The following is a 19,772-nucleotide window of genomic DNA, read 5'->3' on the forward strand; positions in this document are numbered from 1 at the left end:
CCATTGCCACCGTGATGCCGCGTCCCCCTCACCCCCACCCGTCGCCGATTTCGCAGACCTCCATGCACGCCGCGGATTTCGCCTTCCTCAAGCACCATAAGATGTGCGCGCTGCCGCCCCAACCCCACTTACCACCCCACCGGGCACGCCATGACAGGGAGGTCTGCGCCCGCTGCCCCACACCCTCCGCCCCAATTCACAAAACCCTAGCGACCTCGATTTCTCACCGGCATGGTCATCAACACCTATCTCTCAGCCACCACAGCCGGTGGTGGCCTATGCAGTTCCAGTGCGCGCTCACGGCTGCACCGCCCATGTCGATCCCCATCAAGAAGTTGTCCTGGAAGAAGAGCACCCGCATCCGCTGGCCTCCACCGATGCCACCACCTCGCCTGTGAACCAGTTCTCGTTGAGGTACATGACAGCCATGTCACTAGCTGTCTTGCTCCTAGATCTTAGTTTATTGTGGTCGTTTATCCCTAGAGTTTAATAATATGTGGATCCCTGCAAAATAATTCTCGTTTGTAATGGTTTGATCTGTAGTTTCTTTGTCATTTAAGTTCCACTTCTTTCACTGCAAGAAGATCGCCTGTTGCTTTTTTGGAGTAGCACTGAGACTGAAATTTTCACCCTCAGTTGACTTGTTCATTAGTTGTACCGTGCTACTGTCTGCAGTTCACCCATGTACTTCTATGAATATTGTTTGATTTTGTTTAGAGTATATTACTTATGATCCCATTATTGTAGTGCAGTGACCTGAAAATGAGTGAGGGGATGCTACTCAGCTTGCCCTTGAGAAAGGATCACCGCAAGTGTCTACTGATGATGGTTCGAGTAGTCCTGCAACTGTGCACAAGTTGAAAGTTGACACAGAAGATGCTGGAAGCAAAATTGAATCACCCACTCCAGAGAAGCTTGAATCTAGAAGCAAATGGATTGTTGTGAGTTCGTTGGCAAGGAATTTACTTGCAGAGAGGTACAAAGATAGATTTGCAAATCAGTTCCTGGAAGATGAGGGTGACATAGATGATGAAGACTATAATGACAGTATTTGGCCCAAATGAAGTATTTGTTTCCAGAAGCAATCCAGTTTAAGAGGGTACTTCTACATGACGAGAAAAGCCTATGCATGTATGCTGATATGGAAATCATACTTGTAATGGATGTTGTGGAATACACAAGTCCTGATCACTCTCCATCCATGGCAATTTGCGATGCTTTTTACTCGAAGCTTTTGACATTTTTGGATGCTCATCATAAGGTACTAAATTTAATTGGTCTTTATTGGGTAGTTGTTCATTAGTAGTTCTTCACTATTTATTCACTCGGTATTCTCATCCTATTTCTATAAGGTTTATGCATGTGACTTTTTCCCTTGTTTCAGGTCCCAGCCAAAGAGCAAGTTGATGCACTATTAAAGGAATTGTTTGCACTTTCAACTGTCACGGGTATTTTGAGCACACTGCTGGCTACTTGTGTTATTGTTGACCAATAAAATCTATAATTTATCTGAACAAATTGATGCAATTGTCTCCCTGTTCTAAAATTCAATGGTAGTCACAGATCTTAGAGAGCTCTATATGTTTCTGTTAGTATGATTGTGTTAAGTTTATATGTTCTATCTTGCCAGTTTGCTCTCTAGCAGCTGATAATTAATATGGTTGCAGTTGCAGCTCATGTCTATAGACAATAGATGATATCCCAGTAGATGCACATCCTATGACACAGTTTACCACATTTTCAACCCACATTTTCAATCCGCTCTCTATCTTCTGAACCAGTACTGCCTTCTTCTTTTACATTAACCTTGCCAGTCCACCTCTTCAATAATCGTCCTTCATCGCATGCTGATCTGAAACTGAAGGTTGCAAGGTAACACCATCAACTGACTCCCAGAGCCTCAGGTATTCAACAAGCACCTGTACTGTGAGGGTACCCTGGATATCAGCAATCCAAGTCCTGTTGCTCAAAGCTTGAGAGACAGTACGTTGTCTCCTTGCTCGTTTAGGAACCACCTGAATAATATAGGGGGGCCAGGGCCAGCTCACCTACAGTGCAGCCTTGCAGCCAACGATCAGTCCAAAATTTGGTGTTCTCCCCATTCCCAACCTTGGTCTCCAGAGCAACATCAAAGAGAGTTTGGGCATTACGGGGCACCTGAAATGGCAGCCCATCCCAAGGTCGAGATTATATTTGAGGTTGCCAAGAGGAAATATTGTCTATGTTCAGTTATAGATTTGAAATATAAAATTAAGTTAGTTATTAATGGATTCACTTTAAATAGTACTAATATAGTTCGTTATGTGGCATTCATCGCTTCCTCTTAGTATCAAGAGCATACAGCTTTTCCAAAGAAAAATGACGACCAACAGGCCTGATCAAATTCAACAGATGATCTACTGAAGCATCGCTATTATGAGGATACTTATTTGTTTTTAAATTACAGCAAACAAAGGTCTCTCCTTACCTTCTCATTTCTTAGTAATGCTTGGCAGAGCTTCCTCTCTAGAGACCAATACTGAATGCCTGATTTGAGTTCAGTTCGTAATCTATAAACAATCTCTACTACTCTATATGTATGGACTGTAGGCGTCCACACTTTGGTTCTGCCATCGCTGCCATCGCGCGCTACGCTCCCTCCCCGCGCCCCGTCCCGCAATTCCTCCCCGCCCGTCAATGGAAGGTCCCGCCGCTCCCGCAGTTCGCGCCATCAATGCCTCGCCCGCAGTCCGCAGGCCGTCAATGGAAGGTCGCGCCGCGCATTCCTCGCCGGCAACGCCCGCAGTCCCCGCCGCGCCCGCAGTCCCCAAATCGGTCGCGCCCTCAAAGCTCCACGCATCGTCGTCTGCTCCCCGCCGCCGCGTCCGCCCCCTCCCCCACCGATGGAATCCCCACGGACTCCGCCCCGTGTCGCCTCCCCGGCTCCCCAGAATGCGATCCTCTCTCCCTCAATCCCCGCTGCCTCAACCCAGATCGCCGCCCTCGCTCTTGATCCTCGTCACGCCATCCGACGATCCACTCTCCTCGGCCCTAACGCGCCGACCCGCTCCGGCTCTCCATGGAAGGCTGTGGAAGGCGCGACCACTGCGAGGAGGGTCTGATGATGAGGGGCTCCAACTGGCGCGCGGCGCGCGCCTGCGCGAGGATCTCCGTGGCTCGCTCCGACAGCCGCGGGAATGGTAGGACGTGGAAGCGGGTGGAGGGCGCGGCGTCGTCGGCGGCGAGGATCTCCGGCGCGACGTGCACCAGCCTCCCTTCCCAGATGGGTGATAAACTCATAAGGTTAATGTAAGATCATCATTACTTCACCACTATTACCACTACCTTCCAGATGGGTGAGACACTGCACTTCTTCCAAAGTATCAGGAGTAGCCTAATAAAAGAAGTCTCAACTATAATTTCTTCATAGAAAACACATAGATAAAAATGAACTAAAAGTTAAACGGTGTCACTTAGATTACCTTTCTTAATAGCTCAGAAACCAAAAGGAACTTATTCTCCAGGGTAAGAGAATCAAATGCTTGCACCTACACAAAAGATTTTCTGATCATAATTTTGAAATACTGCCAAACTCATCAGTGAGTTTGGCATAAGTGCTCCAGTCATCCTGATCAAATGGATCTTCGATCAACTCGATAGGGTACTCAGATACAAAGGACATGAAAAACTTGATTAGGTCATCTGTTGAGTTAGTAGGAGGTAGTGTTCAGAGGGATGCAAGGAAAGGGACACTACCACACAAGCACCAAGTTTATGGCAATCAGGCAGTGGTGTCTGGCTGCCAAACCATGTTCATATGCAATCATCAGGCAGTGGGTCATCAGGAACTGCAAATGAGATTGGAAGTAACCAATTGATCTCCGTCAGTGATTTTAAGGTAGCCATGCAGCTAAACCCTCAGCATCTTGGGGAGAATTGGCCAGTCCTCTAGAGAAGATATGTCTTTGTTCTTCAGAGGAAAATGAATGATAGATGGTGCCTTTTTACTTCACATTGAAGTTCTGTACCAATGTGCTTCTTGGTGCCCATCCGATGTACATTTGAGTTGGAAGTGGCAAGATTGCAGGCACAACACATATGCACATATGGGGTCAAAGCAGAATTCTGATTCCACGTTCAGCCGTCGGAGTTGTAGTGAAAGAAAGAAATTCTTTTTTTCCTGATAAATCATGCCCAAATAAAGGAAAACGTCTTCCGGCCAAGCCATGCAGCTTAGGCCTCATTAGCACTTACAAGGTGGATAGTGTTACATCTAAAAGTCCCAACTTCTATGTAACATCTGGCATAAGGGACCGGGGGCAGCAAAATGCAAGTGTAACACTTAAATGCCTCGATTGTAGGATTTAAGAACATTGTTGTTTTACATGTTTTTTGCAGTGAATCAGACCACACATGTTGTATTAGTTAGAGAATGATGATTTATTTTGTATTATTATGGATTTCATAGATTATTTTAGTTTTTCCTGAACTGCAATCGTTTCAATAACATAGGAGGGGACTTCCTTGAATGACATTTAGGTGAATTTTTAAGGTATGTCCATTATTCCATTATAGAGTACAAAGCCTACTTCGTACAACTCACTGTTCACTGTTGTCTAAATAGATTGAAATAATGTGGTGAAGCTGTCATGGAAGGATAACTGAATATATGGACTCTTAAGTAGCTTAGCCACTACAAAGGATACAATTGAAATCCATTACATCAACTAAGTAACGTACCAATGAATCAATAAAAAAAGTTCCCTCTATTGACATAAGTAATTATAAAACATTCTATCACGTACGTTTGTTCACTACAATCAAACATCAACTAAGCTCTATATATATTTCATATAATTTTTTTACTCCCGTCACAACGCACGGGCACTCACCTAGTCTCTCATAAAACAAGTCAAATTCATGTGTACTGCTATGATTATATATCTCTCGGAAAAAAGATCTCGAGCTTCCGAGTCCCACTAGTAAGTAGGGAAAGTTCGATCCTGAAGGACCTGCCCTCGAATAAGTTCCGAAGAACCAAGTCCGGAATCGAGTAAGGCGAAGTCAAAATGGGTTGGATAGATCAAGATGAAGTCAGTCGAGTGGATTTCACGTTTGACTCGAGACACTCACCGTAAATGATCGGTCGCAATGCATCTGGCATCGAGCCACAAAGAAAGAGTCGGTCCACCTTTCACTCGTGACCAACAGGCTCCTAGGTTTGTGGTCCACTCATGATATGTCTATATTGGCCGCCTACAGGCCCTGCAACTCAGGGTCGACATGGCACACATATGGAAATGATGGTGTCGGAGCTCTTCGCCACCCACGCTGCCCGCCATAAAGAGCGTGACCAAGGAAGCTCAGATGATCGAGGCACATATGGTCAAACACAACTTTACTAAGGTAGAATGCCTCGTTTTACCACGACACAATAGCTCCTTTTTAGGGAGCTACCGCTAACCGACCCCCACCTTTGCCTATAAAAAGGGGAGGTATGCCGGACATAGATGGAAACACGGACACACGAACACACCCATACGACGGATGGACGACCACACCAGAAGACCCAGAGGACCACGAGGGCTGAAGTCAAGGAGCGAACTACCACGACGCCCAAGGATTAGTGGAGAGCATCCAACCCGTAGTCCTTAGGTCTAGCCACACATAAGATACCTGGGAGCTCCTCCCTCCCTCACCCGCTTATAACCCTATTACGAGCTTTGAGCAACAAGTGACGGTAGTGCAAGCCATCAAATACTTGATGTAGGGATGTTCTGCCAAACTAGTATAAATCTTGCGCCCATTGAGAATACCAATCAGACCCCAGAATGCGCATAAACAAATTTACTTGTCGGAGTTATTCAAAATACCGACAGTTGACGCGCCAGGTAGAGGCCTTGCGCGTTCTTGACGCCTTCTTCCATAGGATCCAGATGGAAATCAGTGACGACCTCCCGAAAGGCAACGAAGCCTCCCGAGGTAGAACAATTATAAGTAGATATATATTCCACGAGCCCGGCGCTCGTAACTTGTGTCTCCTTCCCAACAACCTCGCTATAGGCCCGCTTAGGAGAGGGAGTGTCTTGAGGAAGCGAACAACGCGGGTATTCCTAGTGTTGAAAGCGTGCCGGAAGGTTCCACCTGATGAGGACATCCTCCACTATTACCCGTTGGCAAAGACGCAATTGGCCCAATTGGCACAATTGTAGTCAGACGGCGACCGTGTGAGCCTCAGAATTATCTCACCTCGCTTAACTTGGGAGGAGGAAGCCACTTTAAAAGGGAGAGACACCCTTCCCCCATTGGACTAGTCTTTTGGGGCGATTGGGCCTTTCCCTGAGTTGGGTGTGCATAATGAACTGTTGGGCTCCGGGCAACCCTAATTTGTTGGGTCTCGGCCAACCCCACCTGGGTTGGGTGTATCATCTGGTATCGGAGCTAGAGTCCATTTTAAGAAGGTGGGAATGATGAGGACCTCCTCCACTATTACCCGTTGGCAAAGACGCAATTGGCCCAATTATAGTCGGATGGCGATCGTGTGTGTTGGTGACTTGTTCTCAAGTGCTAAGAGTTAAGAACAAGGCAACATAAAGAGTGTTAAGTGTTAACATCCTTCGTCCTTCGAAGCATTATGTTCCTTCGGGAAATAATGAGTCTCGGACGAAGGTCATGAGAGACATACCTTCGTAAACATAACAAGTAATGACGAAGGACTCACATAAGGCATGAAATATGATATAAGCATCACCATAGAATCATTTCTATTTTATTAACATGGAAAAACAGAAATGATTCCAAATTACAAATGTACCTTCGGTCCTGAGAGAAGGTGTAAAGTACAAGCGTGATGCCAAAAGCAAATGCCAAGTCAGCGTGAACAGTACGGGAGTACTGTTCATCTATTTATAGACGCGGGACGCAGCCCACGTAAAATTACATCCATGTCCATTACATTTGTTAACGGCTTATGGAAATCTGTCGAGGCCCCCGAAGTCTTTTCATCTTTGAGTCGGTTCCCCCTTCTGCCATCGCGCCGAAGCTTCCCTGCGCACAGCTTCGGCTACACTCGACCTTCGTCTGGTTCAGGCTTCGTCCTGGCCGTGCTCCATATTCATAATTCTGGATCCGAAAATGCCTGTTCACATAATCCACTCGGAAAACATTGTCAAATCATGTTTTTGAGGACCTTCGGAGGACGAAGGCCCCCAACAGTAGCCCCTCGCAATATTAATTTGTAAATAATAAATTCAGATTGCGATATGGACGAAGGCCTTGAGCCGAAGGTCCGAAAAAACACCTTCCCTTTGCTAGAATAGCAACATTCAATGACAAGTGGGGTCTTTCAACTTTCAACGCATCAAGCGTATAAATACGGCCATGCCGCAAACTTATTTCGCACGCTTTCTGGCCAACCACTCCTGCTCATTCATTTTTTAGCTCTTGTGCACTGTGATCTGCTAAGTTTTTAGCTTTGAAGCTTCGGCTTTTAAAAACAGTTTTTTAGCGCTTCCGAAGATGTCTGAAGCTGCTAAGAAGGCTGCTGCTGAGATGAAGCTGAGTCTTGATGAAGAGAAGAACCTAGGGTTTCTTATAGCGATGTCGAAGTCCAACACAGAAAAGATTACCAAGGAAATTCTGGAGGGGCTGTCTGAAGATACTGGTGACAGTGAAAGTTATGATGCGGACAGCGGTGGCGAAGACTCCGAAGATCGCCCTTGGCGACCAAGCCATTCAGTTTATGGTAAATCAACTATCAAAAAGAATCATCTTGTTAATATGAGAGGAAGGTATTTCCGGGATCTGTCCATTGTGAGGGCGGACGAAGGGGAAAAAACTTGTCCACACCCTGAAGAAAATGAAGTTGTGGTGTACCGAAGCTTTTTGAAAGCTGGACTGCGATTCCCCTTGAGCAGCTTCGTCGTGGAGGTGTTGAAAATCTTCGAAGTCTATCTTCATCAACTTACTCCCGAGGCAATTATAAGGCTAAATATCTTCGTGTGGGCCGCGAGGAGCCAAGGTCTGAAGCCTGACGCAAGAAGCTTCTGTAATGTTCATGAATTATTATATGAAACAAAGCCTTGGGGCAAGGAACAGTACCATAACAACTTTGGCTGCTACAGCTTCGTTTCTCGGTCCGGGGCAAGCTGTCCCGTACCAACCTTTCGGAAGAGATGGCCCGGGGATTGGATGACAGAATGGTTTTATGTGAAGAATGACTTATCAGCACGAGAAGACATCAAAGGTATAATTATGCGTCCTATTTGGCAAAGCTTCGGCCTTCGGAGGCCGAAGGTTGAAATGGACGAAGCCGCCGAAGAATGCCAAAGGGCCTTTGGGGTAGTCTGCTCGTTTATTGGGTCAAGGGACTTGGTCCAAGAACACATTGCATTCAGGGTATGGCCACTTGCGGAGAAGTGGGAAATGCCGAAGGAGACCATTAAAGAGCCCGACGAAGGCGGTCTAGTTAGACTGAAATACACATTCAAATATGCTGATAAATTCGTTGAACCTGATGATGACTGGTTGAAGAGCATTGAAAATTTAAGTGATGAGCTACTCGGGACCTACTCGAAGGCTGAAGATAATGCAATGTCAGCAGCCTTCGGAGGCCGAAAAAAGAAGAGACTGAATCGGGTATTCGATGCCATTGGGTTTGTCTACCCTGACTATCGTTATCCCACTCGAGGGCAGAAAAGAAAGAACACAACCTCTGCAGAAGAGGAAGCTGCAACTGCTCCTAGCGAGCCAGAATCAAAGAGAAAGAGGATAAAAGTCTTCACACACCGGCCACGCTATATTGAACCATCTTCGGTGCCTGAGTTCACCGGAGAAGCTTCTTCGGCCACCGAAGCTGAACAGCCAACCTTGCTGCCAGAAACTGCGGAGATGGCCGAAGCACCATCCACAGAAAAAATGGAAGAAGCGAAAGAGCCAACTAAGGAAAAAACATTAGAAGTTTTGAGTCCTGCAGTAAATATTGAAACAGCAAAAAACCAAAAGGGGCCATCAGTGACCCCAAAAAGGAAAAGAATGGTAAATGTACTAGACGTCTTGGAGACAATTAAGTCTTCAAGCACAATTCCAAAAAAAAAGTGTTGAAATTGCTGAAGCTTCTACTGAAGCTTCGGCTCAACAAGCTGAAGCTGAAGCTGGGCCTTCAGAGCCCTACAAGGAGCAACCTTTTGAAGCCGAAGCAATAAAAATTCCAGAACCAGTATTAGTTGAAGAAACTGACACCGCCATCCCCGAAGCACCTGCCAGCATGCGCGATTACATGATACGACATGCTTCGGGGAAGAAGCTATCTGAAGAAGAAACTCATGAAGCCATCCATTATGCAAAGGAACTAAAATATCCGAAGGGGGCAGTAATATTTAATGGAACGAATGAAGATGACTTCTTATACTGCCTGCCTGACAACAAAGAGCTATCTGTCTGCCGAGAAATGGCCAGAAGTATTGGTTTCCCGAAGCTTGAATCTGGATTAAGCGCCATGACGAAAGAAGATCTCGCAGACAGTCTTGCGTACAACAGCCTGAAGGTATAGGAATTAAACACTTGAAAAATCCCCTTATTTTTACGCAACTCATTCCTTTTTTCTTATATGAATTCTTTTTCGTATAGGGCCTGATCCTAAGCAACGCACTAAGAGCCCAAAAGAGCGCCGAAGATGAAAGCTATGAAATTGCGTTTAATAATTTACGCTCCGAAGTTATCAGACTGAGAAACGAAGCTTTGGAAAAAGATAAAATTCTGCTTACACTGGTAGATAAAGTGAAAAAAGACGAAGCTGCTTCAAAGGCCCAGGCCGAAGCTCAAAAACGCGAGATTAAAGATCTTCAGAAACAGCTGGCTAGAGCTAAAGAGGAGCGCGCGCTTGAGGAAACGAAACGAGAACTTAGTGATTTTATGGTTAGCAAATTGGAATCAAAAGTTAAGGAGCTTCGCACATCTCAGAGGAAATGCTATGTCAAATCTGTAGAATGTGTGAATAAAATTAAATCCAGCTTCGCCAGCGTAGGCGCCTTTTCCAGCGAAGAGAATTTCTCTCGAGGCAATCCCGAAGGTCCGCTGGAATGGATTAGCCACGAAGCAGAGGCCTTCGAAGAGATTCTGAACAGTCGTGGCGACATATGCGCTTTTTCGGGCGCCAGAGGAATTGCTTCTGTCTTAGAGAAGAAAGGTTGCGGGCATGTAAAATTTTTAGCTCAATCCGAAGCTACCTTATCTTCCGAAGACGTCAAGGACCCCTCGGCCGAAGCAAGCGTGGTTGGTGGCAAATTTTTTACTGATATCTGGAACGACGGCGGCCGAGGAATGGCGCAAGAGATCATCCAAAGGAGCGAAAAAGGCATTCATGACGCCAGAAAAGTGGCAGAAGCTGCCGAAAGGAGTATAGAGCCCGAAAGGCAATTAGGTACCAATTAGTCGCTCTTATTGTGTTGTAATTTTTATTCCAAACTTTGCTCAAGGTTTGCAAAAGTAATGAAGAAATGTTCTCTTCCCTCAGAAACTGCTGGATCAAATGTCGACGAAGAAATTAAACAAATGGCCGAAACTATCTTGGACAAGGTTGTTGACCAACTTCTAAATGAGGCCGCCAAAGAAGTATCGAGAGAAGATTAGATGCTATTTGGAAGAATCATTTAAAGTGTAATCTATGTAACACTTTGTACATTTGAATGTAATATACAAGTCTCCTTTCATTATTGAATTCTTTACGATGCATGAAATATTAAATACATACCATTTTTGAGCCTTTGGCGAAAAAACACCTTCCCTTCTTTTCATGCTTCGTGAAGAAGGCATTCTCCGTTAAAATTATTCTGATGAATCACATCCATGCTTCGTCAAAACATACTTCGAAGCTATACTCCGAAGCTATACAACTTCGATATTGATCTGATAAAGCTCGCCCATGTTTCGTAAAAATATTCTCCGAAGCTGTATTCCGAAGCTGTACAATTTCGATGTCACTTTCTCAAAGCATCCTTTCGAAGGTTGAGAGTATCTCCTTCTCTTGCCAAATGCAGTATGATGTATGATGCTTATGCTATGCAAAATGATGTGATGATGTTATGTTATGCATGTGACATTTGTTCCGGAGATACACATAAAATATATTCGTAAGCTCTGCATTCCCTTGGGAACGTCTTTGGAGCTTCTTCGTCTTTTACTTAGACGGTATCAGCGTTGACTTTTCGCTGTAAGCCTCCCTTAGGAGCTTCTTCGCCTTTTACTTAGGCGGTATCAGCGTTGACTTTTCGCTGTAAGCCTCCCTTAGGAGCTTCTTCGCCTTTTACTTAGGCGGTATCAGCGTTGACTTTTCGCTGTAGGCTCTGCATTCCTTTAGGAACGACTTCTGAGCAGAAAACTTACACTGCGCTCCCTTTGGAACGGCTTTTTGTGACTTCATAAACTTACTCTGCGTTCCTTAGAACGACTTTCTGTTACTCCGAAGGATTCTTAATCCGAAGGTCCTCCTTGGTAACGGAAAAAGTTTTAAGCTTCAGCAACTTGGGCCTGTGTAGCAAATAGATTTTCCTCGTGGGAAACAACGAAATTATTACATGAAAACTATCAATGTTTTTTGCTTCACAGAAAATAAAACTGAATAGAAAAGACTGCTATCAAAGGTAGGATATGTCAATAAATGTGCTTCGACTCTGGCACAGTGCTGTTGACTGTGCGAGCTTCGGACTGTTCTCTGAAGTCCCTCTGATGTGGAGCGTATTGACTCCCTTCTGGCTGTTGACCTTGCTGCAATGGAGGTGGAGGCTGAAGCTGCTGCCAGGAAGCTTGAGGTTGACTTGCCGAAGCTACAGAAGCCGCAGGGTGGTTGTCTATGTATTGTGGGACATAAGGCGGATGAAACGAAGCAGTATGCATAACCTGCTTCGACTGAGCTTGTTGAGATGCAGCTTCGGCTAGTTCCTTTTGCTTCTGGATTGTAACATGGCACGTCCTAGTGGTGTGGCCCTTGCCCTCTCCACAGAATAGGCAAAACAGTCTCCTTGGCTGATCTCCGAACCTTCCGCCGAAGCCCCTGGCGCCTCTGCCTCTTGGAGCTGGTGGCCGAAAGAAAGTTTGTTGCTGCCCCGAAGCCTGTGAGGAGCACTGCGGCCTGTTTTGCTGACTCCCCTTATCATCATTCTGAGTGTTGTGAATGGAACGGACATGCCTCGGGTAGTATCTTCCTCCGAAGCCCCTGGTCATCTCAGAAAATCTGAAGGCCTCCTCCCTTCTTTGGCGAAAGTCATTGTCAGCACGAATGTACTCATCCATCTTTTGGAGCAATTTCTGCAAGGTCTGAGGAGGCTTCCGAGCAAAGTATTGAGCTGCAGGTCCAGGACGGAGCCCCTTGATCATGGCTTCGATAACGATTTCATTGGGCACCGTTGGTGCCTGCGCCCTCAATCGTAAGAACCTTCGGACATACGCCTGAAGGTATTCTTCGTGATCCTGAATACACTGGAAGAGGGCTTGAGCTGTAACCGGCTTCGTTTGAAATCCTTGAAAGCTGGTCAGTAACATATCCTTCAGCTTCTGCCATGAATTGATTGTTCCTGGCCGAAGGGAGGAATACCAGGTCTGAGCAACATTCCTGACGGCCATGACGAAAGACTTCGCCATGATTGCAGCGTTGCCCCCGTACGAAGACACTGTTGCTTCGTAGCTCATCAAGAATTGCTTCGGGTCGGAGTGGCCGTCAAACATGGGGAGCTGGGGTGGCTTATAGGATGGGGGCCAAGGTGTAGCCTGCAGCTCAGCAGACAGAGGAGAAGCATCATCAAAAACAAAATTTCCCTGATGGAAATTATCATACCAGTCGTCTTCGTTGACGAAGCCCTCCTGATGGAGGTCTTTCTGATGAGGCCTTCTGTTCTGCTCATCGTGAGTGAGATGGCGAACTTCCTCAGAAGCTTCGTCAATTTGCCTTTGCAACTCAGCTAGGCGGGCCACCTTCTCCTTCTTCCTCTGCACTTGTTGATGTAGCATCTCCATCTCTCTGATTTCTTGGTCTAGCTCTTCTTCCTCAAGCGTCGGGCTAACAGCTTTTCTCTTCTGGCTTCTGGCCTCCCGAAGAGAGACGGTCTCCTGGTTGTGGTCCAGCGGTTGTAGTGCTGCAGCCCCAGCCGCTGAAGCTTTCTTCGGCGCCATAGCGAAGGTCTATAGCTTCCGAAGGTGTTCACGAAGACTCGAAGTGGAAGTGAGTTCACCGGAGGTGGGCGCCAATGTTGGTGACTTGTTCTCAAGTGCTAAGAGTTAAGAACAAGGCAACATAAAGAGTGTTAAGTGTTAACATCCTTCGTCCTTCGAAGCATTATGTTCCTTCGGGAAATAATGAGTCTCGGACGAAGGTCATGAGAGACATACCTTCGTAAACATAACAAGTAATGACGAAGGACTCACATAAGGCATGAAATATGATATAAGCATCACCATAGAATCATTTCTATTTTATTAACATGGAAAAACAGAAATGATTCCAAATTACAAATGTACCTTCGGTCCTGAGAGAAGGTGTAAAGTACAAGCGTGATGCCAAAAGCAAATGCCAAGTCAGCGTGAACAGTACGGGAGTACTGTTCATCTATTTATAGACGCGGGACGCAGCCCACGTAAAATTACATCCATGTCCATTACATTTGTTAACGGCTTATGGAAATCTGTCGAGGCCCCCGAAGTCTTTTCATCTTTGAGTCGGTTCCCCCTTCTGCCATCGCGCCGAAGCTTCCCTGCGCACAGCTTCGGCTACACTCGACCTTCGTCTGGTTCAGGCTTCGTCCTGGCCGTGCTCCATATTCATAATTCTGGATCCGAAAATGCCTGTTCACATAATCCACTCGGAAAACATTGTCAAATCATGTTTTTGAGGACCTTCGGAGGACGAAGGCCCCCAACAGTGTGAGCCTCAGAATTATCCTACCTCGCTTAACTTGGGAGGAGGAAGCCACTTTAAAAGGGAGAGCCATCCTTCCTGAAGCGTCACCAATCCTCTGTGACTCAAATGTGATACAATTACTAGTCCCAGGAGGCTAGTAAACACATTTATACATCAGATGATACCAAATCTGCTTAAACGAGACAAACCTACAAAGGTGGCGAACAACTTTAAGAGTTGGTCCACAACTCGAGACATATCATCAGAGTGGGGCTGAAGCAGCCCGATATACGCAGCGAAGCAAATCAGCGGTCCAACAGCCACAGGCAAGGTTGCGAACAGTCGTAACTCTTATCCGATCTCCTTTTTCTGAAAAACAACAAATAAGCAAGGGTGAGTACAAACGTACTCAGCAGCCCACCTTCACCCGCGGAATGGGGAAATCAGATATAATGCATGGAATATGTGGAGCTCAGGATATTTGCAGAAACAACAATATTTTATGCAGGGTTGTTTTTGAAAAACATTTTGTATTTTGCAAAGCGCATCCTCTCCAAAAGGAGCAGGAAGTTTTTCAATATTAGAACAAAACCCCCTGGACTAAACCATCCAGGTATCTCAGCAGTTCCCACTGGTTTTCATTTTCAAAAACAGCTACTGGACTTCCCGTCCACCATATCTCACGGCTCAACCGCCGAACCTTTTAAAAACCACTTTTCTCAAACGCACCCTTTCTTTTTGGAAAACAAAACACTAATTGACATACCACACCAGACTCGTCCATTCCTGTGGACACAGACTATTCGAATAGGTTTGAACTCTGCGCAGAGGGGTACACTTTACCCACTAGTCTGGCTCTGCGATCTCATGATCAATGAGATCCGAATCCGAATCTCTTTCTTTCCCCGCACGTCCTAACCTTAACGGTTATACCGGAAGGAGTCAGGCCACCGCCATGTCCAAACCGGACAAAACATTCCCCCTCCTTATCCTCCCGGTGCTCCCCAGCCTTCATAACTCTTGGGTTGGACCGTACGAGTTCAGATTGAGTGACTGCCCACACAGTCTCGAGTGGTTGTACTTATCATGAGTACAGGTAGTGAAAGATGACAAACCGGTCCTTATATGAGGGGACAATCCTTCTGCTCACGCCTAAACCAGCTGAACCTTCACCTTAGGCCCTCCCCTAAACCAGGGAGTCCCTGATCATCCCTACTCAAAGGTGATAAGGTGAAAACCCTTCATCATACACATTTTGAAAAGCATTTTCTTTTGAAAAACTCACACCTTTTCTCAAATCATCTGTAACAAATATATTAAGGATTGATTGCGACAAGAGGCTTGGGTGGCCATAATAACTTGTCTCAAAATCATATCATGCATAAAATAACAGGCTGAGGGTTGTGGTTGAAAAATCATAGGTAATTTATGCATCAAAGGGATCCAGTGAGCTTGCCGTGCTTATCCGGCGAAGGGGGAAGGAGAGCTTGCGGAACTGGCTTCTGGCTCCACCGCCTGGCGTAGACTTGCAGATCTGGCCTCCACGAGACGGCACGAACGCTCCGATAACTATGCAACATGAACAAGCAAACATACAAACCAACAAGTATACCAGCAAATATTTAGTATAGTGGTCAGAATAGCGATATATGGATGGGTAGAGTCTTGAGTAGAATCTGTGTAATGTGGTGTTGTGATATTACTGGTGGTGGAGCGGAGGTGCTTACCAGGAAGATGGACTGGAGGCGAAACGACACTATGTGTGTAGCCGACAGAGCGGAGTAACTGAGTGGGTGGGGTGTTTGCCTTGGCTGAGGGTGTTGAGTGTGTGTGGAGAGGGAGAGGGTAGCTGGGTGTATTTATAGCTAAGTGTATGTGGTGTAGCACAGTGAAGTTCACTGTTGGTGAGAATAGTGACGAATGAATCGTCTGACTTAGTATGAACAGGAGAGTTATAGGCAGAATATGGGACAAGAGTATTTTGGGAGTTTTCTGGAATATGAACCATGCTTAAGGGATGACAAGGTTGGATAGGGAATAATTCGATAAGAATTTAGAAACAAGAATTATTGGAATCTGAGTTTGGAAGCCTGGTTCAAAGGAATCTCAAAGTTAAGCATGCTCAACTTGGAGAAACCTAGGATGGGTGACCAGATGGGAGATTCCCTACTGGAAGGAAAATCACAGTCACCGGAGTTCGTATGACTGGAATATGGGTCTGGCTGGTCTTAGGTGGACTAGACAGCATGATGTATGAGTAGTTGAAATTTGGGGTGATCGGCTAATCGATGAATAGTGACGACGAAAAAGTTACTATAGATATCATCGATGAGTAGTAACGATGATAAATAGTAACAATGAATAGTAACGATGGTGAATAGTGTCGGTTAATAGTAATGATGAATAGTAACGGTAAATAGTGATGGTGAATAGTTCGTATGAACGAACGATGAAAGATGAATAGGAACTATGAACGAACGATCGGACGAACGAACAATTGGAGTTTCGGCAGCATAACGGCAAGACAAAGATTATCTGGAAGAACGATGAATAGAGACTATGAACGAACGATGAATGATGAATAGGAACTATGAACGAACGATGAACGATCGAATGATCGAACGAACGAACGATCGGAATTTCGGCAGCATAACGGCAGGAAAAGATTATTTGGATGAACGAACGGACGAACGATCGAATGATCGGACAAACGAACGATCGGAATTTCGGCAGCATAACGGCAGGACAAAGATTATCTGGAAGAACGATGAATAGGGACTATGAACGAACGATGAACGATGAATAGGAACTATGAACGGACGATGAACGATCGAATGATCGAACGAACGAATGATCGGAATTTCGGCAGCATAACGGTAGGAAAAAGATTATTTGGACGAACAAATGGACGAACGATCGAACGATCGGACGAACGGACGAATGAACCATGAACGATCGGACGAACGAACAAACTAAGAACAGGGGACGAACGATCGAAGAACGATCGAACGATCCTTGTGCTAGTGTGTGCTTGTGTGGAACATGGAGTGGGTGTGTGTGGGGGGGGGAAGAGAGTTGCCATGAAATGGCTTGGGGTGGGATGAGAGGAGGCCCTTGCCCCTCTATTTATAGCCATGGTGGGGAGATTAGGGGGAGGGATGAGAGGATTAGTGGGAGGATGAGAGGATTAGTGGGAGATTAGCATGGATTTGTCTTGTATAAGTGGGATTAGCTTGTAGAGCTCACCGTATGACACTGGATGCATACATATACGTATGAGCACGAGAAAACGTTATGAAGAAAATATTTGTAGGGACTTGAAAAATGATTATGAAGGTATTTCTTAGGAAGAAAAATACTTGGAGATATATCGGTGGAATATTTGGACAGTATTTCTGGAAAGAACTTGAAGGGGATCACTCGGGAAATATCTGGGCGGTATTTCTGGAAGAATTTGAGGGGGATCACTGGGGAAATATTTGTAGGATATTTTGAGGAGGATTTTGGAGAGAATATAGACCACTGTAATTTATTTGTTGATATCAACTTGCAAACAAACATTTTGAAATGAAATTTGAAATTCATTTTGAATTTAGAGGGAGTTTGAGAAAATTTCAAGATTTGAATTTTTGGGATGCTACAAATCTACCCCACTTAAAAGGAATCTCGTCCTCGAGATTCGGTTTAGAAGGGTTATGGGTATAGCTTTACTTCAGCTACATATCTTCACTTTGCAACTCTTCGAGGAGATGGAACTTCAACAAAATCTGGCCCTTGCGGAGCATCCGGCTGCTAATTGCAAACGCTGGCTACTCAAGATCATCTTCAAGCTTCTGGCTTTCGCTTGGCAACTAGCTTATTGAAGAAGTATCGATGCCAACACACAAACCTTTCTCTTGCAAACTCCCACATGGATTCCTTACTTGATTGGTCTTTTGGTGCTTCATTAACGGAACTTGGGTGACCCCCTCTTATCCAGAAACTTATATACTTTGATGATCTGGTGCTCCACAAGCTTGCTACAAGCCTTCTTCTTTTTCTCCATAGCAGGAACTTTACTGGAACACTACCCCACTTAAAAAGAATGAGGGTAGAACTCTTGAATCTTGGGGATTTGAACTCCTTGAAGTACCTCATAACAAGGGTGTTACAGGGCCTTCTTCTACTGTTGCCACTTGAGCAGGCTGCGGAGAGATGACTGACACAGGGTTGATTCTGGGAGAACCTTCTTCTTATCTTCTCTTCACTATCTTCTTTTCACTGACCCTTCCTTTCTCTTTGCTCTTCCCACTGGAGGATTCTATCAAAGAGTATTACCATCATACAGAGGAGGAAACCAAAGACTATGAACAATGTGCAACAGTCTTCAACCCAAGAATCACCAAGCATTGTGATCTTAGGGGCGAGGGAGTGGAAAATGGAGTTGCTTGCGATTTGGCAGAGGGGATTTTATCAGGTGTGTTTTGCTTGGGATGGGAGTTGAAGGAGCTGGTGGGGGGGGTTTATAGGCGAGTGTTGGTGTTCGGTTGCGGAGTAGTGGTGATGGAGTAGGTTCTACGCGGCAGCGGGTGCGACAAGGGGAAGGGGGGCCTGTTGCCGGCGACGATGGCGATGGGTGCGCTGCAAAAGGGGGCGTGGGTGGCGGTAGTGCGCTGCAAAGGGGGTGTGGGGCGGTGGTAGTGCGCATGGAGGTGGGCACGCGTGCAAGGGGCACGGGTGAGTGGTGGGGTCAATGACCCTGATGTTTGTGGTCTCTGGTTCCAAGAATCTTTGCCTCTCTGTATGGTAATAACTCCTTTTGTCCTCTTTTTCTGTTTACTTTGACTCATGGGCAGTGCTTTGATTCTCACGGTCGGTCCTTTTGACTGAGCGACTGGACTGGTTTCTTATGTAGCTTATTCCATGCTTCAAGGGTAAGCTTCCCGGTATCTTCTTGGGTAAGGCACTTTTCTCTTGAGATGTGTTAAGATGAGAATGGAAGCATAAGGTGAGGATTAGCTCTAATTTGTGATCTATGTTTTTAGAGAAATCCTTTCTTAAAAAGAAAGAAAACACATAAGCTCAGCAATGATAAGCACAAACAAATCAAATCTTTTGAATAAGGGAAGAATAGAGTTTTTCCAAAGCATGGACTACTCAGATTCAGGGGCTAAGCATAACTACTATTGCTCGGCTCCTGAACTGAGAACTATGCTAAATGCAACTTATGAGCACTAACGTTAAAGCATCACATATGCACTAAAAAGGGGAGAAAACATCAAGCAAAATTCATTTTGAAATGCCCTAGGGGGGCACACAATTAGAGTTTTGCAAAACACGAGTCTACACGATTACCTCTCATACATACATGGCTCTAGCCAAAGTGAAAAAAAACTTCACTACCCAATGCATGCAGAGGACTGGGCATAACTAACTTCAGACCAGACAACTTCTCTTCTGGCAAGGCTTGCACACAACTTCAATCTGAGACATCTCCTGGATGGGTCAAGAGCGAGCTGATGTTGATGACTTCTTCTGGCATTGATTGAGATGGCAAGACGGGGTCGAACTCTTTTTCAAGCGGGACTCGCTCTTGTAGCTCCTTCGAGGGCGACGGTGCTGGCGGGGTGCTCGCAGCTTCTTCCTTGACCTCAAGGGATGGTGCTGGAATCTTCTTCATGTTGAGGGGCTCAATCAACTCTGGCGAGGGATCTTGGGAGGACTCGGGGTGCTCTTGCTTATCCATAGCCTGAGAGAAGACTGGAATTCCTTCCAAGACTATGGCTCCTTCCGGTAGTTCCCAAGCCTTCTTCTCTCCTCTGATAGAGACCGGGTGACCTTCAAGAATCTGGGGATCTTCAGCTCTCCTGGGTTGAACTGGGTTAGATGAAGCGGGCTCTTGGATCCGCAGGGCTCTACGTTGGTT

General features: G+C 45.7%; 1 long non-coding RNA gene across 1 annotated transcript; it reads left to right on the plus strand.

Moving 5' to 3' along the window:
- The first annotated feature begins 752 nt into the window (after positions 1–752).
- On the plus strand, positions 753–1,713 carry LOC103630434 (uncharacterized). The gene is made up of 2 exons (XR_002748594.2): positions 753–1,261; positions 1,385–1,713. It is a non-coding gene; the product is annotated as an uncharacterized lncRNA (long non-coding RNA).
- The last annotated feature ends 18,059 nt before the right edge of the window (positions 1,714–19,772 follow it).

Source organism: Zea mays, chromosome 6 (assembly GCF_902167145.1).
Source record: "Zea mays cultivar B73 chromosome 6, Zm-B73-REFERENCE-NAM-5.0, whole genome shotgun sequence".
NCBI classification, from domain to species: Eukaryota; Viridiplantae; Streptophyta; class Magnoliopsida; order Poales; family Poaceae; genus Zea; species Zea mays.